The following is a 25196-nucleotide window of genomic DNA, read 5'->3' as shown; positions in this document are numbered from 1 at the left end:
GATAGTCTGCCTTTCTTCCCCCCCCCCCCCCCCCTGAGAACACATGGGCGACCAAATAAAATCTTTTGTAATGCGTTAAATATTGTGAATATTTACTACCGATCATACGTTTGTAGCAGACATGTGCCACTTTCAGTAAATTCTCTGCTCTCTTCAGTATGAGCAATCTTAGCACGCCTCGAATCTGCTCGGAATCAAACAGGCCTTCAATTTGCCGCAGAGATTTACTGTGAAAATTGAGAGCGATTTGTCGGGAGAACTGGGAGGGTTCGTGCCTCGGTAGAAAATGTCGAATAAAGCTGCCATTAATGTTTGATATGCATTAGTTTTAGAGAAACCGACATGCAAGACAAAAAAAAAAAAAAAAAAAAAAGGACGAAAAAAAGAAGAGAGAGAGAGAGAGAGAGAGAGCAGGGGAGAGGGCGAGTAAAGTCATCGTTTAATGTCGTCTTCCCTCTTTTTTTTACACTGTCGTTAGTTTTCATCTATTTTGCCAGCTTCGAGACGTGAGGTTTCAATCCTAACCATGTTACAGATTATGGTGAAATTTATTTACAAGATTACAAGACATTTTTAATTTGTACGACGTAATCGTTGTATCGTTTGATTTCACATGAGCGTAGTATGTATTCAGTATCGACACCTTAAAAACTCATGGCCGTGGACAACGCGTAGCTTAAACCCACGACCTTTGCTTCATAGGCAGGAATGCTGTTCTGAACCACGGAGACTAACTGGATGCACTAAGTAGCCTCCTTCACCACTCAGAAAGAACTTCGTACAAATGGACTTCTATAAACAAAATATCGTTTAAGGTGTTATTTCGGAATCCTACGAGAGCAACACAGTTAATAGGTGTCAACCTCCAGAAAAAAATATTAAGTAGTCGTATACCTTAGCAAAGCCGGGTTATACGGACTCGTTAAACAAAGAAAGTAAGGGTGCCAACAGTTGTGCTTGGGAGGAACTGCTATCCTGTGAACCGGCAGAAGTGTCTAGAACGTGATCCTGTTTTATCACTGCTCTGATATCGGCTCGTTATAGCTCAATGGCGCTCCCGGTTTTCTAAAATTTTTCACGGAGCAGGAGGTGTCGGAGGGACGACGAGAACGATCAATACCTTCCATATGGGTGGGACGAGTCACAGCGCCTGGCCTCGGCCGGTGGGGTGAGCGTGGGTGGAACGGGTGTCTGTCTCCATGGTTACGGCCGGAGCGGACGGCTACTGAGGGCGCGGCAGCCTGCGAAGGGGTGGAGTCCGCAGCCAGCAGCAGCCGCGGCCAGACGCCTTGCTCGCGCCGCTCTTCAGGTAAGCCACACCCGCACCCCAGAAGTCTGCCCGACAGAACGCACTTCTCACATTCAATTCTAATTCATCTTTGCGTCGCTTCAGGTCGTTTATTTCGTGGAAATATAGTTGCTAAAGATTTTAGGTAGACTTTCTATTTGGTGCATAAAATTAGGCTGACTTCTAGCTTGCAGCAGAAAACCGTGATACAGTCTTTGTTTACCGTAGAAGCAAGAAGCAAATTCGACTGAACTTGTAGCACTTATGACTTGACAGACACTTTAGCAATGTATTGCAACTCTTTAAAGCTAAAAGAAAATTGTCAGCAAGGAAATCGTACTGAATGGATGATGTCTTCACTTTCATTATACAAAAAGTACCTCAAAAATATTTTTTGGGTAGTTTTTCACTTCGAAGTCTTAATCGAACCGTCACAGCGGAAAAGTGACCAATTCGCTGATTTATTAAGGTCACGAAAGAGCTATTTATCTACACAGCTACATGATTTTTTGTAAATAATTCGCCATTTGCTTGACCGACGGTTTCCTCGTTGAGGAAAATGCTGTCTTTCTTATATCAAATAACATATATTTACAAACTGCGCTGTCTTGTGACGTGAATGTCGTAGGTTGGAGTCTCTCCTTGCCCTAACTGTGAGTTTTGGGGGGTTTTAAAATTGCCACTACTGGATGAGTCATTCAGACTGACAGAAAGTAATCGCGGAAATGATTTGAGGTACATTTAAACAACGAATATGACGTTATACAAGTAAATAATCAATATTATGAGGTAATGAATACTGTTTATGACAAGTGTATCAAAAGGTGTGCTGTCTGCATGGCCAAGTTGCGAAAAGTCAGTTTACGTTTAGAAGCTACTACGTGAAAATAAAAAAGAGAGTGCCGGCCGAAGTGGCCGTGCGGTTAAAGGCGCTGCAGTCTGGAACCGCAAGACCGCTACGGTCGCAGGTTCGAATCCTGCCTCGGGCATGGATGTTTGTGATGTCCTTAGGTTAGTTAGGTTTAACTAGTTCTAAGTTCTAGGGGACTAATGACCTCAGCAGTTGAGTCCCATAGTGCTCAGAGCCATTTGAACCATTTTAAAAAAGAGAGCAGCCAAAGCCATTTGACTCACCGTGTATCAAAATGTGTCATTTTAGAAAAATTTTTGAGTTTACGACTTGAAAACTTTCAGATTATATTTCTGTTGAACGTTCCTCCTGTTTGTGCTGTTAAGTAATTTATACAAAATGAGCTGTAAATTCTCAAAATTAATCATTTTCATTCATAGTGTAATGCGCTTCACACCAGGTACACAGTGTCAGGAGCTTGCTTGTCGCATAGGAGAATGACTAGAGTGATATATAGAAAAATAAGGTCGCTGTTAGAGATTTTTTTCATTTCTTGTGAAAGTAACTCTCTTCCCGAAGAAATGCAAACAGTAAACACTTCATATAATAAATCCTTGTTTAAAGCAAAAAAAGAAAGCAGTATATCTGTTATCACTCTGCTTCTTAACAATTGCAAACAGCTAATACTTCATATACTAATTACTGGCCGCGCGGTTTAGGACGCCATATCGCGGATTGCGCGACCCCTCGCGCCGGAATTTCGAATCCTCCCTCGGGCATGGGTGTGTATGTTCTTCCTGGCATAAGTTAGTTTAAGTAGTGTCTAAGTCTAGGGGCCGATGACCTCAGCAGTTTGGTCCCTTAGGAATTCACGCATATTTGAACATTAATTACTGATTTGAGTACAAAAAAAGTGATTTGTTACTTATGGGACTCACTGCAGAAGCCAGCGATAGTGAGAACGATTTCATCAATTAAACATTTTAATTACTGTGAATACTGAGTACAAGAAACAATTATTGTTGTTCATACTAGTTCGCATGCTGTTAGCTCAGTTTATATTCCATGGCAGCGTAACACATGATGCGTTAAAGTTTTTCCTAGTTACTATTAGGTTCTCACTAAAACCAAAATGGATTTTAGGGTGCATAACATATAGATTCACATAACAGATTACAGTTGATATGGTGTAAAATGAACTTCCAAATAAACAAACAGGACGCAAGATAGATCGGAAGTTAAGGAGTACAATTTGTGAAATCTCAGACGCTGTAAGCTATCGTTAACTCAACAGTTGGAAGATTCTTGTGTAGAATCAGCAAGGAACTTAGGTTTCATTCTATCTAATTTCGGGTATATCGAAGTTTTTCAGCTAAAGGCTTGCAGATAAATGTTGCTGGTATAATCTATCTGATCTAAAGTATTATTTGTAAACGTGATGGAATGTGTCCGCCCATCGCTTTTGTAACAGCTTCAACTCTGCTGAGGACACTTTTCCGTGAAGCGATTGCAGGGAATGGCCGCCTTTTCTTCCGCAAGGACCAAAACTAGAGAAGGTAGTGATGCCGGGCAATGGGGCCTGGAGCAAAGTCAACGTTTTAACTCATTCCATTGGTGTTCCATTGACTTCAAGTCCGAACTCTGGGCAGCACAGTCCAATTTAGGAAGGTTGTTGTCCACAAACCATCGCCTCACAGATGCTGCTTTATGACAGGGTGGATTGTCATGCTGACGCCAATAATCATCGTCTCGGAACGGTTCCAATACTATAGGCTGTTAAATGTGCTCATATCCTTCCGCATTTACGGTTTTCTTAGGCCCAATAAGGAGACCAATCCCATAACCACGAAAAACATCCCCACACCGTAACACCACAATCTCCGTACTTCACTGATCGCACTACACATGCTGGCAGGTAACTTTCTGTGGACATTCACGAACTCAAACCCTCTCATCGGATTGTCACATACAGCGTGATTCATGACATCAATTACTGATTTCCCGCCATCCTCCCGCTGATTGCAGGCGTTTTTATAACTACCTTCCATAATGCTTAACGATCACTTGCGCCAGTGCATTACGTCTGTTTAACTTGGTTTACTTGTGGTTATTCCTTCACGTTTCTACTTCAAAGTCAATCGACTTGGACAGGTTTAACAGGGATCAAATGTCCCTGATCGATTTGTTACTCAGGTGACATTCAATGTGTAGTCGATGTTCGAAGTCACTGAGCTCTCCAGACCAATCCATTCTGCTGTCAGTGCTTTTCAACTGACAATAAAATACTCCCCGCCTCCTTTTACACTCTAAGACAAAAAACGACAGCCCATTAAGGAATTATCCGAGTGGGACGGGAATCAGCAGGATTTGCCAAGTATGAAGACCAGCAGAAGAAACTCTCGCCGTGTTAGCTTGCTGAAATGTAAGCCCAGGATCACTTGCCATGACGGGCATCAAAACGGGGCGTAGAAAACCGTCTAGATCCTGGGCTTACTATTCAGCAAGCTAATGCCCACCCACAGACGGCGAGAGGTTCTACTGCCTGTCTTCATGCTTGCCAAACCTTACCAATGCCAGCAAGGACGCCAGATCTCTCCACAGTTAAGAAAGTTGGGGGCATAACGAGCAAGGCCTTCCAACCAGTTCGGAATTTTGGCGCTCTAACGCACCAATTGGACATAATATGAGACGATATTCCTCAGGAGGGCATCCAGCAATTCTGTCAGTTAATGCCAATACGAATAACTGCTTCCATAAGGCCCAGATGTGGACCAACACGTTACTGATTTGCTCAGTTTCTGAAGTTCTTCCTCTTGAATAAATCGTCCAACTTTTTTGAAATAGTAATCATTTGTTTGTCAGTACGTGAGCTATCTTACTTCCAGCGATTTCCGTCCCATTTTCTTAGAGTTTCTGTTGGTTAGACCTCCTCTCGTGGCATATAGTGGTCAGTACCACATAACATAGGTGTCTCCGGATACTTTTGATCTGAAATGTGTAATATGGAGCATTTACATGTTTAGCAGTGTATCCATACCGGCAGTTAGAGGAATGCCATTAATATGATTAACTGACGTTCAAGGCGTAAGCCTGTTGAAAAAATATAGTAAGACTATTCTGTTTCTATTTTGTAAATGAGTTTTCTGCTTTGAGTTCGTGTCACTAGTGGCGATCTCTGTGGTGTTATCTACTTCCTACAGACTTACTGATAAAAAGGGACAAGAATCAGCAGTGCACATGAACAGCAGCAACGCTACAGACTATACCGGCCGCGCGTGGTAGATTACGTCACTTCACCATTTCCTGTCCCTTGGCAGCTCAAGAAGATAGTTCCAATAAACTACACAACGACAGTTCTGAATCAACATAATTGTTTTCATAGCTTGTATTTTTATTTATTTATTTTTTACAGAGGAAACTCTTTCTCAATGCTGTGTTTAGGAAACCACAATGTACAACCACCTGTGTTATTGAAGCAGAGGTAAGGTAGCTTTCTCAGTAGCTTGCCTCCACTCGTGAGAGGGGCAATGCGGCTTGTGAACACCGTTCGGTTTGTCAACGTGGCTCGAAGGATTACACAACGCTTAAGTTCATGCGCTCATTGCCACTTCAAGGAAGGCAGATCTGTCCTGAGGCTCAAAATATTAAAATTCTGCCTCTTAGTGATCACTGACGACCACTACATACAAATTGCGATTTAAACAACACGAAATCGTCTCCACACAATCTGTTTTGCCCTAAACGTCCTTTACGAGAAATAGTACAAGCACCCCAACACGAAGTAGTTGGCCAAGAGAACATCTCGAATGAAAACTGGAATAATGACGTAGAGTTCTATTGACCGACGAGTACGGTATTTGTCTGGCACCTGATGACCGTCAGTGAAGACTGTGGTGGTGGATAGGTGTCAATGTCTGTCCCTCAGGTTCAGCATTGAGGTGGCTCAGTCGTGTTCTGGGCGGTAAGATGTACGGATGTCGGAAGCCACTCATCGCTATCGGGAGTAACTTGAAGGATACCATTTGAAACTTGCAGCGTGTCTTCGCAAGAAGCCTCCTGTCGCACTGAATAGTGTCATAAGAGTGTCTATGAATGGGACATGGTTGAGCAGTAACATCTATGCACGTTGTGGACAGTATTTCGAGGAGGACATACTCATGTTGCAATGATTGGGGCGGATCAAAATGATACTGAAGTTTCACCCAGCAACAGACTGATTTCACCGAAGTGCACTTTCCAATGAACTTTTCGTAGTTTCAAAGGGCTTGTGTTTTCATTCCCTAATAAACAAATAAACCAGCTACAGGTGACACACAGCCAGATTTTATGCCCGGTTTCGTCCGTCAAAAGCGAGCAGCTGTGGGAAACGATTGTCTGATGATGCTACAACCTGGCTGCCGAAATCGGTTATAAAACCAAATTTTAGGTGACTTGTAACAGTTTTATCTGTATGCCATTTATAACAGCCGATGTGCCCCCAAACAAGCCATACGTGCATTTACTAGATTTTGAATCTCTGTTTCCCTAGAATCTAAGCACACAGACGCTTTCAGATATGAAAGGCAGTGCACACCACCCTTGGGGCAGTTCATCCGCCTGCAGTAAAAAGTTTTCAGATGAGCAGTACAAGCACTCATCAGTCATCCTCACGACATGTACTGATAGAAACGGAAACTGTTACAGCCTGAGGCATCAGTCAGATATTTCTCAGAGTAGCACTTGCAACCTACGTCCTCAGTTATTTGCTGGATGTATTCCAATCTCTGTCTTCCTCTACAGTTCTTGTCCTCTACAGCTCCCTCTAGTACCATGGAAGTCACTCCTTGATGTCTTAACAGTTCTCCTATCATCCTGTCCCTTCTCCTTGTCAGTGTTTTCCACATATTCCTTTCCTCTCCGATTCTGTGCAGAACCTCCTCATTCCTTATCTTATTAGTCCACCTAATTTTCAACATTCGTATGTAGTACCACATCTCAAATGCTTCGATTCCCTTCTGTTTTCCCACAGTCCAGTTTTCACTACCATACAACGCTGTGCTCCAGACGTACATTCTCAGAAATTCCTTAGTCAAATAAACGCCTATATTTGATACTAGTAGAATTCTCTTGGCGAGGAGTGCCTTTTTGCCAGTACTAGTGTGTTCTTGACGTAGTCCTTGCTCCGTACGTCATTGGTTATTTAGCGGCCTAGGATGTAGAATTCCTTAACTTCACCTACTTCGTGACCATCAGTCCTGATGTTAAGTTTCTCGCTGTTCTCATTTCTGCTACTTCTCATTACTTCCGTCTTTCTTCGGCTTACTCTCAATCCATATTTTGTACTCGTTAGACTGTTCATTCAGTCAGTAGATCATGTAATTCTTCTTCACTTTTACTCAGTATAGTAATGTCATCAACGAATCGTATCATTGATATCCTTTCATCTTTAATTTTAATCCCACTCATGAATCTTTCTTTTCATTTCCATCATTGCTTCTTCGATATACAGACTGAGCAGTAGGGACAAAAGACTACGTCCCTGTCTTGATCCGAGCGCTTCGTTCTTGGTCTCGTTCTCTTGGCTCTTGTACATATTTTATATTATCCGTCTCTACCTATAGCTTACCCCTATTTTTCTCAGAATTTCTAACAGCTTGCACCATTTTACACGCCGAACGCTTTTTCCAGGTCGACAAATCGTTTGAACGTTTCTTGATTTTTCTTTAGTCTTGCTTCCATCATCAACCCCAACATGAGAATTGCCTCTCTGGTACCTTTACCGTTCCTAAAGCCAAACTGATCGTCATCTAACACATCTCCAATTTTCTTTTCCTTTCTTTTCCTCCTTTAAGAGATCGTAAATTATCTCCATTAGTGTGAGGTGTGACCTCCACGGACGCGAATACACTCTTGTATTCGTTGAGGCATGGAAGCAAACCTCTTCCGATTGTCATCGTGAGCAATTTCTTTCCATGCAAGAAACACATGCTGTGTCGATTCCAGAAGGTTGCTGTCTAGAGGCTGGTATGAGAGTATATTCCTGCCCATTGCATCCCATTCACTCTGCAAGAGCGACTTAACAGAAGACCACGCAGACCATTTGGGGATCCATACGTTTTTCGAGATATTTATCGAGCGGACTGCAATTTGGGGTATTGCATTATCCTGCTGGAATATGCCATATGGTACCCTGGTCATAAAGGGTATGCCAACTGGGTATACATTCTTGCCACCAACTGGCGAATTGTAACCTACCTTCAATTATTACAAAATCAGTCCTATTGTCATCCAATAGACATCCACACCCTGGTTTTAGGAGACTGCGGGGTATGGGTCTCGAGAATCGCCATCTCCTGTGGTCTCTCACCAGATCGTCTAAGAACACATTGGCGTCTCACGGACAGCCCACAGAAGTGAGAAGCGTCGCTGACCACCACAGAATTTCACTTTATGTCCCATTTGACTCTCGCTCTAGACTACATAAGTCTCGATTGTCTCTGATATGGTCGTCAAGGGTTAGACACTCACAAGATTTAGAGATCTCATTCCAGCTTTTAGTTATCTGTTCCAGACTGCACGTGAAGGTATTCTGCCTATAATTAATGCTCTGATTTCAACTGTCGTTATTCGTCTATTCGTCAGAGCCGGTTATACAGTGCTACGATCTTCTCGTTATGTAGTCCGAAAGTAAGCTGAGCGTGTCGTCCTGTATGCATGCTGTGTTGTTATCACTACCTACATCGTTTCTGTAACGTTAGACACACCAAATAGACTTGTTATACTCACAACATACTTCATCCGTAAAAAAGCTTTTTGTTCTACACTGAAATTAATGAAATTATGCTCTCATGAAGACAATATGAACTGACTTCACTCCTTAATTTGTCGACTGACAGCACTGCTGGTGAAACAGGGGAGGACGGCTGTTGCTAGCTGTGTAAAGTGGGCTAAGAACCCAGCGGACGAGTATCAACACTCAGTGCAGATGTCCGGGAGTGTGACGCCACCTTAGGCATTGTGTGGCGACAATCGGTAGTACACCGTCCGACCTCCCAGTGGTTCTGGTTTGAGTCCAGCGACTTGCAGGGTGGTGTGGGTGGGCAGCAGAAGACGGATGACGTCTTTATAGTGGCACAAGGAAACAGACGTGATGTTAGCGGTGAGTTGCGGTAGCTTTGGGCTTTGTAGCGACGATACAGAAACTTGTATGTCCGCTGAACTGGCCGACCGCAAGATCTGCAACGCCTGACATTCTCGCCACCTCGGTGGAGGGCGTTGGCCCTTCTAGTCCAGTTGCCATCGGGGGTAAATCGTCTTCTGGAAATCAGAATTGGATAATTTTTTGGTGTAGTTGCACGCTTATGACGATGTGAAAGTAAGAAGTCGTTCACCTGCGCGAAATAAGATGGACCGTTGGTCGTGGTGAGTATGAAGACATTAATAGTGTAAGAAACTCAATATGAAAGTGCGTCGACTCATTTTGAATGCAGCGTTAACCTAGCCCCGGAAATGTCCACTAAACCGATCTCTGAGGCTGAAGTCAGACCCGGAGCTCCACATTCTGTATACAATATTTCACACCATGAGCTGTCCACTCAGTCACTAGGAACTTAATACCAGCTTAAGTCTGGTGCGACTTCTCAATTATGGGTTTAACTCAACAATGTTTTCTGTGATGTTTCTTGTCTAGTGGCACTGAGAGGGGGCATCATCGTCACCACCACCACCACTGTCATCACCATCACCACCATCATCACCACCGTTATCATCACCATCACCACCGTCATCACCACTACACCATCACCATCACCACCACATGCGTATCCACAATATGTTCTTCTTAACTGTCTGCTATTACATGACGATACTTTGAAATCTGTTACTATACATTGATAAGGAGTGCTAAGCTCCTCGACATGGTCGCATCTCGAAAAATCTCGTGCCCTTGGACGGCTTAGGACTCGGAAAGCTCAATTCATTCACGAGACGTGGAGTGTAGCTGTCTTCTTCTTGTCGGTTGCAGATTAATACGGTAACGATGCTGCAGGGCGCGTTGGTCAATGACAATGTGAGGAGGGACTTTTACCCTAAGACAGCGAGAATGCTCTGTGACTCCCATACGCAGAGAGATAGGTCATAAATTAAACAGTATGCTCGAGGTGATAGAAATATGTGGAGCGCTGTCTGGTACACTTTGACGATTTATGTGTTTGAGAATTAACACTGAATGGATGTACTGAGCAGTCATCTATCCATGCTCGCACTGATACTCGCAAAGTGGAGAGGGGTGGTTTAGCTATGATACTGAAATTAAGGAAACATGCTGTCACATCACTGGCCGGTGTTGAAGTTACTGTAAAACTTCTAAAATTATTCCCGCTATCAACTGTGATATTTATTATTAGAGTACATCAATGGTGTCTTTTCCATCCCATCCATGCCTTGGTGTGCTGTTGGTTACCACATAATGATTGACAGACAACGATTGTTTGAGTTCGGGAATGAGTTTTGTATATGGGTAACAACTTCTGGAGGTTGCTAGCAGCGAAAAAGTGATAGCGTACATGAGTGCAATATGAGGAATCATTTGAAAGCGAATGCAGAGTCGTCAGCTATTCTGTCAGTGTGAGAGACAAGTCTAAATGTGGAGCTCGTGAATCACCTCCGGACTACAGTTTGGAGACCTACGCCAACGCCATAAAACTCTTCCAGTTTGCTTATGTTGTAATTGTCTTTTATTTAAATTCAACGGATGTGTGGAGTGTTATGCTATCCACCATAAGAATATGGTTTACACTGTGCAAAGTCTATTTTCCTGTGAAAGGCCATGGATCAGAACTTCGTAACGTTAGTTTAGAACCTGACAGAGGCCTTGAAGTCCTGGCAGAAAAAAAAGACATGTTTGGCATTGTACAAAAGCGTGTTAGAAAATAGTGTTTGAAACATCTAAACAGGACCAGAGAGAAACTTCCTGGTAGATTAAAACTGTGTGCCGGACCGAGACTGGAACTCGGGACCTTTGCCTTTCGCGGGAAGGTAGGAGACGAGGTACTGGCAGAAGTAAAGCTGTGAGGACGGGGCGTGAGTCGTGCTTGGGTAGCTCAGTTGGTAGAGCACTTGCCCGCGAAAGGCAAAGGTCCCGAGTTCGAGTCTCGGTCCGGCACACAGTTTTAATCTGCCAGGAAGTTTCATATCAGCGCACACTCCGCTGTAGTGTGAAAATTTAATTCTAGGACCAGAGAGATTTAGTACAGTCTGCGGGATACGATCATTCACATAGAGTATATGTGATCAAACTTTAAGTGGCTTAGTGGCTTCTGCAGCCCCTGTATATTTAATAGGCGGCAGTAGCAGTAGCAGTTTGAGGTGTAAATTCTGCGAGGGACTTGGTAAACCGTTAGGAAATCTTGGATGGCTGCACGCTTTGGTATTGTGGGAAGTATTGTGAAATCTCTTTCTCCACACTGGACTGCACCACAACTATGTGTCAGTGCTCCCGCATCGGTGCCTAGGTGACTTATAAATGGGATGAGCTTTTGTAGTTGGTAATTTTTCTCTGTTGGGGGGGGGGGGGGGGGTAGAGAATAACGATGATAGCATGTTGGGCAGATTGATTTGAATTGACGCGGATCTGTAGTACTTATATCTAGTTTGGGGACGTACCACACTGCGCGCATTTCCACCGAATGGTCAAAACACGCTCCTGTTGCACTACCTCAGGTCGTTCTGTTTCTACACAGGTTGCAGAAGGTGGTGAACATGTCTTTCTCTGACTTCTGCTCAGTTCCGACTTAAATTGGAATCACATGCGGAAAGCTGTAAAAATGGGACCAGTTGCAAGATGCGTAGGGGGTGACTAAAACCAAGTTGAAATTTTACTGTAGCAACTAGGCTCGGGAAAGATGACTCGTTTCGAGATATGGGAGTGCCAGAAATATGACTGAGTAGTGGTTGTAATCATTAAATGAATTGTCAATAGGATCCCACGCATGTATGTGCTTGAAAGGAAGTAGCCGATTCCAAATCATGGACATCATTTCTAGCGCATAGCATAATACTAGAGATCTGAGAAGCTAGTGTACATTTTCTTACAACCTCAATCGACACATCATCTACAACTACTGTTTGTGCTCCTTCTCAACAGTCATCGCCTATAACTCAGTGGATATATTGCGGAACCTCTGATATGGCCTCAAGACAGAATGCGCTACAAATACTAAAGAATTATCTAGCTGGGGCGGTGTGATGGAGTCGCAAATACAGCTTACATACTATGTTCCTTAGCCGAATCACTTTCAAAGTTCAGTGGTTTTATAGCAAGGTTGCGTCGTGGGCTGATAATACACATCCCTACGATCACCGTCACAGTATTTGTCCGACCAAAAAAAAAAAAAAAGGCACCTCATTCAGAGATAATGTCGTACCTCAATTCCTAAGGGGGGTATAGCTTTTAACATGGATACTTGTGTGCACCTGTAGAACCAACCATCTTGTGACAGTAATAGTATGTAGTAGTTGTTGCGATCGGAGTTTTTTAACATCTGGTCCTCACACAGCTAATTTTGGGTCAATGTTATTTCGTATCGTAGGCAATCAATTATTGACGAAGTATTATGCTTAGTAGTAGTGGTGGATGCGTGATACGTTTGCATTTGAGCATCAGATTTATAAAGTATGTGTTTGTGGAAAGGAAATGACTATGTCCACTCTAAGGAGGGTATATATTTGACTTGGAGTACTGTGATAGCAAAGGGAAGAGTATGTCCAGTCATAAGGAAGGTGCAGATATTTCCAGAGCCACAGCCTTCAGCAGGGATTATCTCCGATACTTCGCTCATTGTCGAATGCCGTTCAATTGAGCCCACGATCGTAACATTTAATTGTAAGTATAATTATAACTAATATATGTGACCGGTTTTACAGAATGATTTCCGTGTATGGATGGCTTGTGGTGGTAATGATTCATGTTCCCTGTTAACGGCAGCAGCCGTCCGAATGCAGAGGTCTGTTGGAGTGTAGGAATGTATTTGAGTTAACTTTGCCCTCGTCTAGACGACTGAACAGTGAACTAATACTTAGTATGTGTTGGGCGGCTTTCGTGATCAAGTGGAAATTTGAGGAGACTGTATATGGAGGTGTGTTTGCGCTGGACTGTTATTTCCTCCCATGTAAATTGCTCTGTTGACTGCTTCTGCACATTTCGTGCTTTTATTTAGTTGAGGGAAGATCGAGTGTGGTGTGTGCATCTAGCATGTAGAAGACACGTTTGTCTGTTCTCTAGACGTGGGAAAGACCTAAGTTGCCTTGTAAATTATACGGAAGATTTGCAATTTGTTACATCACCAACTTCGGTATTCGAGAGTGCAAATATGAGTTTCTTCTATTTGTTTCTAGTTACTGAGTGGTTTACAGCATGCTGCACCTCAATAAAGTTTGGGGTTTGTAGAGAAATAATTTCCAGTCTATATCTTGGGAATTATGTTGCTCTAGCGATCGGTAGGGTGCTGCCTGGTTCTTGATACCGAGAAGTACCGCGAAAATGGTATAATATTATGAAGAACCATGTGAAAATAAGTGTGTTCTTGTAATCACCGAGTCTGGAGATGGAGCAGGTTTGGAGCAGAAACAGTAACGCGTTTGTGCCGAGGGGAAAGGATCTCGAATTTGCAGCAGAGCTCTGACATCGGCTTTGGTTCGCTGAGGGTGCTCTCATGTAAAAGGGATGATTTTGTATGGCGCTGAATGTCACGTCTGTAGAAAGAAAGAAAAGGACTGCGGAGCATCGTGACATATAGCCTGTGTGAGTGTAGGCATACCATAATTTTTTCGGGTGTTCTACAGATATAAAAGATAACTGCACTGTTTGTGTAAAATGTGTATATATTGTGTTGTAAAGTTACTGTGGCTTACATTGTGTATAAAGTTAGTATGGTTCATATTATGGCATGAGTAGAGAGGATGACTGTGTCTCCTATCGTAAGAGTTTTTCAGTATTTGACGATAAGAATGGTAGTTTGTATGATATAATTGTCAGTGCAAAATGGCGATCTGTGTAAAATAACCGCTGGAAGCCTCACCTGCAGAAGGAAAAAAGGCGGACATTTCTTCGATATCGACAGTATCAGTAATTCGGCGGGTAAATTCGATAAGGAATAATCATAATGCTCGATTCATTGACGTCCTTTGTGCTGGGATACAGGAGCCTCTACATAGCATTGAGAACATTTGAGTATGTTGAAAGCAGGAAGGCTATCACGTGAGGTCAACGAGAAAGACTGCATTTGGCGTTACTTTCGTAAACAGGTTCTCTTAGGGTAAAAATTTTCATGCATTCAAGCGGAGACATCAAGTAAGCGAGCGTTAACCATTTCTGGAACACTATACAATTCCCAAAGGGTCGACTTGTCTGTTATTTTTTTACAAAACCATGTGACGTAAGAATAACATTGAGATCATTTTAGATGGCGAGTCGGCATGCGGGCGTTTCGCGACGGGGCGAGGTGTGAGCGATGCTGGGGGCAGGTAGGCATGGCTGAACACGTCACACATGGACCGTTACAAACGTTAAGGGGGAAGCAGCCTGTGCTATTCTGTTATCAGCGGTAAAGACAAGTGCTGCCTTGAGGTGTCTCGAGTATGAAACAGACGTGAACGCGCCTCAGAGTTCTGTGACGTTGGTATAACTGTGACTGTATACTCGGAAATAGAGACAACTTTCCCCTGCATCCGGCGGCGGGTCGCGGCTGTGACGGTGCGTGCGGACCTGAACGGACGTCTGTGGGTGCTTTGATAGCTGACGGCCGCGTGACATCGCGGGAGCTGTGGCATGCGTTGAATGCATGTCTGTTGCATTATTTTGGGAGCGGGCCTGGGGGCTGTGATATGAGCTATTTGGACAGTTTAGGAGTTGATTTCGTGTCTGCACATTTGTGTACTGCATTTTGTAGGGGCAGTTTACAGGTCTGCACTGATATTATTTCTTTAATTTAGGAGTTCTTTACGTGTCTGCAGACTGTGTATTGTGATCCGAAGCACATCAGGGCTAGTGTTTTGTGTCAGTGTGATAAATATACTCATTCCCCAAATAAATTGTTTCAAAATAAATAGAGGGCACTCCTTCCTTACTCTATACAGCAGCCCAGCGCAGGCTGAATCATTTTCGCACCATTTTCCCTATACAGACAACCATCTGGGATTTGGTCACAGGAGGGATGACAGTACCATCTGGTGGCAGTAACGTGTACTAGGTCAGCTGGAGTCTAGATCTCATGGTGGAGACACTGCTTGCAAAATAAAGACTTGTGCCCAGAGTCGTTTTCCCACCATTTCCCTCCAACCATCTTGGATTACGTCACAAAACAGACGACAGCGCCCTCTGGTGGTGGTATTGAGTACTAGCTCGAGACCTTGTGGTGAACATCCTGTTTGACGCCATTTTGGATAACTGTACTTGCGTCGTCACCTGACTTCACGGTGGTGCTCTCTGTCGGCGATGAAATGTACTAGGTCTGTTGGGCTCTGGACCTCATGGTGAAGACATTGGCTGCCGCCATCTTGGATTGCGTCACAGATGAGAGCGCCCTCTGCTGGTGGCGATGTGTACTAAGGCAGCTGGTCTCTGGACCTCGTGGCAAGCCCATCTGCATGAAATTGGTTAAATAATAAAGACTTATCTCCAAGTCCTTTTTTCCCATGAATACTTGGGAGGAGGTTGCAGTTGAGCGACTGAGGTTAGTACAAGTGTCTTTCGCGCCATTTTCTTACCTTAGCAGCGAAACTCCAAGTGACCTTTGTTCACCACCAAAATTCAAACTTGGCCCCAGTTCATAGGAGGAGGTGGCAGTCGGGTGACTTAGATTAGTGGAGGTAGGCCAAGTGAGCTATCTTCCTGCGAGTTTCTTTGCTTAGTAGAGATAACTGGGGTGTGGTGCATTATCCTGTTGGAATATGAACTTCCCGCCATTTTTTTCTGGGGGAGGGGGGGTGGCGCTTTCCTTCCAAAATTCAAACTTGCCACCAAAATCCGCCATCTTGAATGACGTCATCGCCGCCATCTTAGATGAACGTCGTCGCCGCCATATTAGATAACGGTACTTTGAGGTCGTACACAGGTCGTTCCATTACTCTTGTTACGCAAGGCGGTTTCAGCTAGGCCAGTTCTCCTACCGATTTCCACGGTGTACCTACTGTCTTGAATGACAACACCTTCTATCTAGCATAACTGACTCCATTCTTGTATAGTTTCATGTTCTATCTTGATATTTGTTTGTCTCTTCATTGGCTTTGTTAACGGCCATTACCTTGATTTTTCAAGTGTTCATGTTTAGTTATGGTACCCTTAGTGCTAATGCTACACATCACAGCACTTAAGTTAGATCCACATGAAATGTATTCGCAGTTGCGTATATGGACTACCATCAGTTGAATAATGAAACAACGACTATGAAAATTTGTGCTAGACCGGCACTTGAACCCGGTTTTCCCGCTTATCCCGAGCGGTCGCCTAAATATTACGCTATACGAGCACGACTCACTGCCAGACACAAACTTCCATATGTCGTCAACCATGTGTCTACAACCTGTACTCGTAAATCTAATATGTATATACCCGTACAGGAGAGACATTTTACATGACAGTGACTTGTCCGGTAACTGCGGATAAATACGATACTGCAGTGCCTGTATTATTCCGAATTACGATACAAAGTTCATACGGACATGCATGCATGTGTGAAGGAATTTTGCATCGGAATTCGGAATAATACAATCACTGCAATATCGTAAATACCGTATTTCTTAATTCCTTCTCCGAACAACGTCATCTGCAAATCTTATAAATGGATTTTCTGTCCGTTAATTTTACTGCCTTTCGTCTTGTGCTTGAAATTTGTTATGGCCTCCACAACGAACATGTTGAGTGAGTACGGGTATAGTGTGCAGCCTCGTCTCACTCCCCTTTTAATGGAAGCAGTTTAAGTGAATGGAAATGGTTTTTTTAGTTTTTGTACAGCAATAGAATGAGTATTTTGTCCCTCCTGTGTTTTTTATGGTCTTAAGTAGCATTTCCAGTTCGTATTACCGAAGGTTTTCTCTGTACCAAACAATACAATGTATGTCTTCCTTTTAACACTTAGCCGGCCGCGGTGGTCTAGCGGTTCTAGGCGCGCAGTTCGGAACCGCGCGACTGCTACGGTCGCAGGTTCGAATCCTGCCCCGGGCATGGATGTTTGTGATGTCCTTAGGTTAGTTAGGTTTCTAGGGGACTGATGACCACAGATGTTAAGTCCCATAGTGCTCAGAGCCATTTTGTTAACACTTAGTCTTCTTTCGAGATTAGTTTGCGGTGGGCGAGAAAGTTGAGGAACGGCAATGCATCGTCCTTTTCTACCTCTATGTTGAACTGGATTTTAGTGTTAATACCACTGAGGTGTTCCAAGAACTCTTCATGTCTCACGTCCGTGGAGCCAAATGACAAACTTGTCGTCAACGTATCGAAAGGAACAGTTAGGCATTAATGGCGCAGTGTCTAAGGAAATGTCCTCAAAATTCTCCATGAAGAAGTTTACATCAACTGGAGCTAACGGGCTACCCATTGCATCGCAGTCCGTCTGATGGTAATACTGGCCGTTGTTCAGAAAATCATAAGACGTAAGAGTGTGCCTAAATACAGGGTAGGGCAAATAAAACTGACCAGGGCGAGTGGATACCATTGGACGTCAGTTTGTGGCAGCATTAACGGAGGAGGAAAATACTTGCAGTTACTTCCTAAACGATGGAGCAACTGCCCATAGTGCCGACCGAATCATGGAGCACATTTACACAATCTTTACTCTTGACAGAGTCGTTGGCAGATGTCAGTCAGGTCTTAGCCATAGCTCGCCACTCACATCACCTGATCTATCAGTGTACGATTACTTTGTGTTGGGAGCTCTCAAGTCTAAAGAGTATCGCAACAACGGTCACAGCCTTCAAGAATTGAAACAGAACTTTTAGGACGAGATTGCAGCAATTTCAGCGTCCCGATTTCGATCTGCCTTCAGTAACTTTCTCACCAGGGCCCAAAACTGCCAAACAGACGAATGATTTTCACTTTCAGCTTCTTGCTAAAGTCAGGTTAGTACTGTCTTTCCTTTCCTCTGCCGTGTTCCTTTGTACCGAGGAACTGTTCTCCGGGCCACTTTTATTTGCCCCTCCCTGTAGCTCGACCACTTCACTTACGAAGCACTGGGATACTAGGTCAAATCAGTCTTTAACAGGCACATTCGTAAACAGCGACACCACGTCAGTACTAACCATAATGTCACCCTCACTAAGTCGAAGACGGTTAATTCGTTTGCAGAAATCTGCTGAATCTTTAGTATGATGCTCGAATGTCCCATATGTGTAGCGAGATTGGCCAAATATTGCACCAGCTTGTATGTTATACATGAAATGTATTTCAACTTGTGAGTATGGGTAACCATCAGCTATTTAATGGAATGATCACTATGACCTCAGCGGTTTGGTCCCATAGTCCTTACGACAAATTTCCCAAATTTTTCGCCGGCCGAAGTGGCCGTGCGGTTAAAGGCGCTGCAGTCTGGAACCGCAAGACCGCTACGGTCGCAGGTTCGAATCCTGCCTCGGGCATGGATGTTTGTGATGTCCTTAGGTTAGTTAGGTTTAACTAGTTCTAAGTTCTAGGGGACTAATGACCTCAGCAGTTGAGTCCCATAGTGCTCAGAGCCATTTGAACCATTTGAACCAAATTTTTCCCTTTCTCAGCAAAAGTCTTCCGGAATTTATCCATTGTAATAGCTTCGTACAATGATGTAAAGTTTTTGTTTCACTTTTTCTCCTATTCTCTTCAGAAGTGCTGTTGGGATGTCGTCTGTTCCTGTTGCGTTCTTGTTCTTGAACTGCTGAAGTGCTGGATCAAATTTTTCTGGTATGCTAATCGTTCTATTATTATCGTCTTCCACCATATGTTCAGGTTAGAGATGGTTGTAATTTCCAACACTTCCGCATCATAGTACAAGTCTTCAAGATAGACCTTCCAGCGGTATGTCATATCTTCCCTGTCAATAAGTAATTGTCCATTCGTATCTTTTATCGTAGTACTTCCTTGTTTAAGTATGTACTGCAGTGGCTTTATCGCGCTATTTGCTTTATCTGTTCTTCCTCCTCTACATCATGCTCTGTACTTCGCCCAACTTCCTTCATCCTTTCTTCTTTGTCCCGTTTACATTCTGTCACAATGACATTCAGTATTGTTCTGTATTGCGTTTGGCTTTCTTTTGTATGTACCGTCTTACAGTGGTTTCTGTGATATAATAAATCTAGTATATCTTCAGTAATCCAAGGTTTTCTTTACCCCCTGTCAGCTTGAAATTATATGTACATCAACTACTGGCAAAAATCGTACATCCACCTACATGTTTTAAAGCACTAACCAATGTATTACCCCAACCTTTAGGCAGTTATTACATGTAACAGATATAATCTTAAGACCCCTGATTTGTAAAGTTTTCTCTCATACAATCGCTCCTTCCAACCTCTCCCTCCCTCTCACTTTCTCTTCCTCTCCCTCTGCCACCAACATAACTGTGAATCCCAACGAAAATTGTTATTTGTGTATAATTTTTCCACTGTAGTCAACATAATTATTGTATTTAAAGTTTGTAACATGCCACCTGATTGAATAAACGAGTATGGAGTTTAAGCTGTATCAACTTGTCAAAATAGGATGTATATGCCACCAGAAATATTTATTCCAACGCATACATTCGACACCTCAAAACAAACATCTCCAAAAGCCTTTAAAAATTTATTCTGTAATAATGTCGTTACGATGCATATTCTTTGTACTTTGTGATAATGTCTTCTGTTCTGCGATATATATTATTTGTACTTTGTGATAATGCTTTCTCTTCTGCTACACGACCCTTGCTCCGAATAGTTTCCAGACGACATATTTGTTTACAAAATATGACAGTATACATGTGATGTGTTATGATAGTGAAAGGAACCTGTGAACACTGTAGGTACTCTACTTTACTTATTTTATTTTTACCGTTAGATATACGATTAATTCTTTTTCGAAAGAAACTCAAAACCATGTTCTGAAATAGTGTTTTGTTTCTCCACTAGACAGTGCCACAAGTTCCTCCAAAAAATCGTAACACAACACACACACAAGTTTCATACTAACCACCGAATGATGGAGGTTTAAACCTTTGAAACGCGTCGTGGAGATAAATAAACAGTGACTGGTAACAGTAAACTTGTTGTTTCATTTAATTTCAATAACAGTCACGGTAAAGCCTAGCCTAAAATGTTCACATTTAAAGTCTGTTGTTTATCCGCTGAACATGACCAATCCATCTCAGTTGGTGACCAGTAACGGTGGCTTCTATTGTATACATCTTGGCCTCCTCGAGGATCATAGTGTCTGATTCTAAGTCATTTCATTTGGAGTTAATGACGTACCTAAGGGTCTGTTGGTTGAAGTGTTCTAGTTTCTTAAGATCACGACGATATAGTGTCCAGGTTTCGCAGCCATAGAGCAGGGTAGAAAGAACAACTGCTCGATACACCATCAGTTTTGTCGATAATGTAAGATCTTTATTCAGGAAGACCCGATGTAGGAGACGTCCAAAAGCAACATGTGCGGCATGAAGTCTGTTCTTCACGTCCTTTTCCGATGAGCAGTTAGTTGATAATATACTCCCTAGATAGAGGAAGTGCTCTATTTCTTCCAAAGGTGTGCTGGAAATAGAGATACTGAAATCCGGAAAGGCCGTTCCAGGAGCTGGCTCTGATAAATCTTTGTTTTCTGGATGCTGATGGTCAGGCAAAACCGTTTATATGCGGTACCGAAATAATTTACAGACAGTTGCGGCTCTGTGGGTTTGTGAACTGGAGAAACATTGTCGTCAGCGTACTGCAGTTGAGTTGTTTGAGTGAGACTTGTGAACCTTTTAGAGTACAGTCTGGACTGATTAAATAGCCCTGGGTCAAATCTGTATTTACGTTCTACTCCGCAGTTGTTTACATACGACGTATCGTAAAGCATAGCTCAGACATGTCATCATGGAAAGCTTGGATCATTTGACCAAAGTGTTCAGGGCAGCCGAAACGTTTTAAGACCTTTCACAATGCTTCTCTGGGCGTTGTATCAAAGGCATTTTCTAGATCACAGACCACAAGTAGTAAAGACTTATGTTATGCCCTGCACATCTTCTGCAGCTGTCATGTAAGTTGATCCTCTGGAGAGGAGAAATCCGTACTGAGATCCAGGAAGTACTGTCTAAGAAAGAGTTTGGAGGTGATTCAACGAAATTAAGAAAATGTTGTACCAGTTACGGAGACCAAGGATATGTCAGGGCAATTGTCACTTATGGTTCCGTCGACTATTTTGAAAATGGTGGCAATTGTGGAGTTTTCATGTCAGCTGCTACTTTACGGGTTTCTCACATTAGAAGAAACAGGGAGAATTGTCTGTTTTTTAGAGGAAAGCCACCATTTTGAATGGTATCCAGGGGGTTCTGTCAAGTCTAGATGTATTTCTCGGTTTCATTCTATCTAGAGCCTTGTTGAGTTCATGAGATATCGGTGGGACTGCTATACAAGGTTGCACTGGATGTTGTGGGACATATCCGAGAAAGTCGGCAGCAGCAGTAGAACTACGGTTTAAAAGTGTTTTATTTTCCAGGTAGGATGGATCTTGAGCAATAAATAGGAATATATCCCGTTCTTTACTTTTGAGGCTCTTAATCACTTCGTTGTTGTCATAAAATCAATCATTTATCTACTTCGCATCAAAACCTTGATTACCTCTGCAGACTTCTTGACGTTTTTTTAAAGTGGACCATTCGTGTTCAACATCTGCTGTGTTATCTGGGGTATTGCTAAGTCGTTCCAAAAGTGTGTCTTGCAAGGGAGAACGAACCGTTTCATTCTGGAGGATGTTGATGTTGCATTTCCTCCTGGAAGGATTTAAGAAGAAGGATCGTTGTTTACGATGGACAAGGATACTCAGATGGCTAACCAGCAGTTTATGTTCGGTCCAGCAACCATCGATGTTGCGAGTTGTTTTTTGTGGTCAGGACGACTTTCTTGTCATGCTGACATAGTCACTGAGATGCCAGTGTTTGATGCGTGGATGAAACCATGTTGTCTTATAACGGTTAGGTAAGCGGAAAGCATATTGGTGATACAAAACTCATGCTCACCTCAGAGACCTAGAAGTAGCAGCCCATTTGCAGTGCAGTTTCCTACACTTTGATTACCCATTGTTACCCCAAAAACTCTAGAACTGAAGTCGCCTAGTAACAAGAGTTTATTTGCGGTTGGTATCTTGACGAGAACATTGCTCAGGTGATGGGAGAACTGATTCTTTGTATCCTTCTATCCACCTAATGTGGGAGCGTAGGCAGAGACGAGGGTGACGAAGCTGTCTCCAGAAATGAGAATTCGAAGACTCACGACTATTTCATTGACTCGAATTGGGGTTAATCGACGTTATTTCGCTATTTCTGTTTTTACTGCAAATCCTACACCACGGGTACGTGGTTCTCTTGCATCCTTTCCTTTCCAAAATATGGTGTATCCTGAGCTAGCCTGACTAAGATGTCTTCGCCTGATGGTCTGGTTTCATTTGAGGCAGCAACATCTACATCTAATCTAGCTAGCTCGTGGATGAGAAGAGCTGTTCTTCTTTCTGGTCTGTTTCCATTTAAATCCAGAAGAGTCCTGACATTCCATGTTGCAGTAGTCTTTATCATATTGTTCTTTCTTGGTTTTCGTCTGCAAATTAGGAGTAACCTCCTGGGTGCGGATTCCCAGCCTGGTACAAGTGAAACTACTTATGCTTAATCAGCCTTTTCTAGGGCCTTGCCCATTCAGGGAGGGCAGCGGTTATCCTAAATAGGCCTGCCCAGTCGCAGACGAATGACCAGATCCCTGAGTAGTCACATGAGTTCTCAGGAAGGCGACCGTCACACACCTGCCGCTAGTATGCAGGTCCAGACTAGTAGCTTTCAGCCTTACTCACGCCTGCTACCACCGTCTTTATCCCATCGCCACTGGCCTTCAAGGAAGATGGGAGAAGAAACTGCCAACCGCGTGTCTTTGTTTAAGGTACATCTCAACTTACGAGGAAGTAACCCGCTCACTGTGATTCTGCAACAATTCATCAAAAAAATGGTTCAAATGGCTCTGAGTACTATGGGACTCAACTGCTGAGGTCATTAGTCCCCTAGAACTTAGAACTAGTTAAACCTAACTAACCTAAGGACATCACAAACATCCATGCCCGAGGCAGGATTCGAACCTGCGACCGTAGCGGTCTTGCGGTTCCAGACTGCAGCGCCTTTAACCGCACGGCCACTTCGGCCGGCAACAATTCATCGCGGCACGTGCGTATGAGACATGTGATTTCAGCCACCAGAACTGCAGCAAAGTACCGCGAGCTCTGGGACAGTGGAACAGCGCCTTTGCAGCCAGTTCTTGTGGCATCATCTCTTCCACCTACGCGACCGTCGGGGAACTCAGGTGTGATATGTTCCTCTTTCATCCGCTTCGCTGTTGGGTCCTAGGATGTTAGGGGAAGGCGCTATGGAAAGGGACGAAGAAAGGGATGGGGCGTTGTGGGACACACTTTGTCTGGTTCATCCGCTGAGACCTGTCTGGCTTGAGAGACCCGGCCAGTAGCTACGCTACCGCCAGCATAGCCCTCAGCTTGACGTTAACACGCAAACCTCTGTGCCCACAAGGGCAGTGCTACGATAATTCGTTGTCCTATGGAAAAGGAACGCATATTGTGCTGATGACAATCCCGCATCTTATCCGAAGTAAAAGAGGTTCACCACTTACTTCGTTATAGGTACGCGATAAACCGTAATTCCTCACCTGTTTTCTGAGTGTAAATTTTTAAACCCACAATTAATAAAAAGCATTTTGCAACGAAGGAGAGTTGCTCTAATTCCAAATGGGATAACAACATTCCAATATCAAAGTAAAAACCTCTTGCAGGAAGTGAGTGATGAGTGGATTCAAATGGTTCAAATAGTTCGAATGGCTCTGAGCACTACGGGACTTAACTTCTGAGGTCATCAGTCCCCTATAACTTAGAACTACTTAAACCTAACTAGCCTAAGGACATCACACACATCCATGCCCGAGGCAGGATTCGAACCTGCGACCGTACGGTCACGCGGTTCCAGACTGTAGCGCCTAGAACCGCTCGGCCACACAGGTCGGCTGATGAGTGGGATTAGGAAAAAGCATGCAGCATGATTATGTTTGATATGAACAACCTCTGGTGACATTAAAAGCAACGGTGGTAACATTAAGAGTGCAACGGGAATCCCACTGTTAAATGCAGAGGAGAGAGCAGATAGGTGGAAAGAATACATTGAAAGCATCTATGAGGGTGAAGATTTGTCTGATGTGATAGAAGAAGAAACAGGAGTCGATTTAGAAGAGATAGGCGATCCAGTATTAGAATCGGAATTTAAAAGAACTTTGGAGGACTTACGGTCAAATAAGGCAGAAGGGATAGATAACATTCCATCAGAATTTCTAAAATCATTGGGGGAAATGGCAACAAAACGACTATTCACCTTGGTGTGTAGAATATATGAGTCTGGCGACATACCATCTGACTTTCGGAAAAGCATCATCCACACAATTCCGAAGACGGCAAGAGCTGACAAGTGCGAGAATTATCGCACAATTAGCTTAACAGCTCATGCATCGAAGCTGCTTAGAAGAATAATATACAGAAGAATGGAAAAGAAAATTGAGAATGCGCTAGGTGACGATCAGTTTGGCTTTAAGAAAAGTAAAGGGACGAGAGAGGCAATTGTTCAAATGGCTCTGAGCACTATGGGACTTAACATCTTTGGTCATCAGTCCCCTAGAACTCAGAACTACTTAAACCTAACTAACCTAAGGACATCACACACATCCATGCCCGAGGCAGGATTCGAACCTGCGACCGTAGCAGTCCCGCGGTTCCGGACTGCAGCGCCAGAACCGCTAGACCACCGCGGCCGGCCAGAGAGGCAATTCTGACGTTACGGCTAATAATGGAAG

The sequence above is a fragment of the Schistocerca nitens genome, chromosome 3 (assembly GCF_023898315.1).
Source record: "Schistocerca nitens isolate TAMUIC-IGC-003100 chromosome 3, iqSchNite1.1, whole genome shotgun sequence".
NCBI classification, from domain to species: domain Eukaryota; kingdom Metazoa; phylum Arthropoda; class Insecta; order Orthoptera; family Acrididae; genus Schistocerca; species Schistocerca nitens.
Note: the sequence above shows the minus strand (reverse complement) of the source record.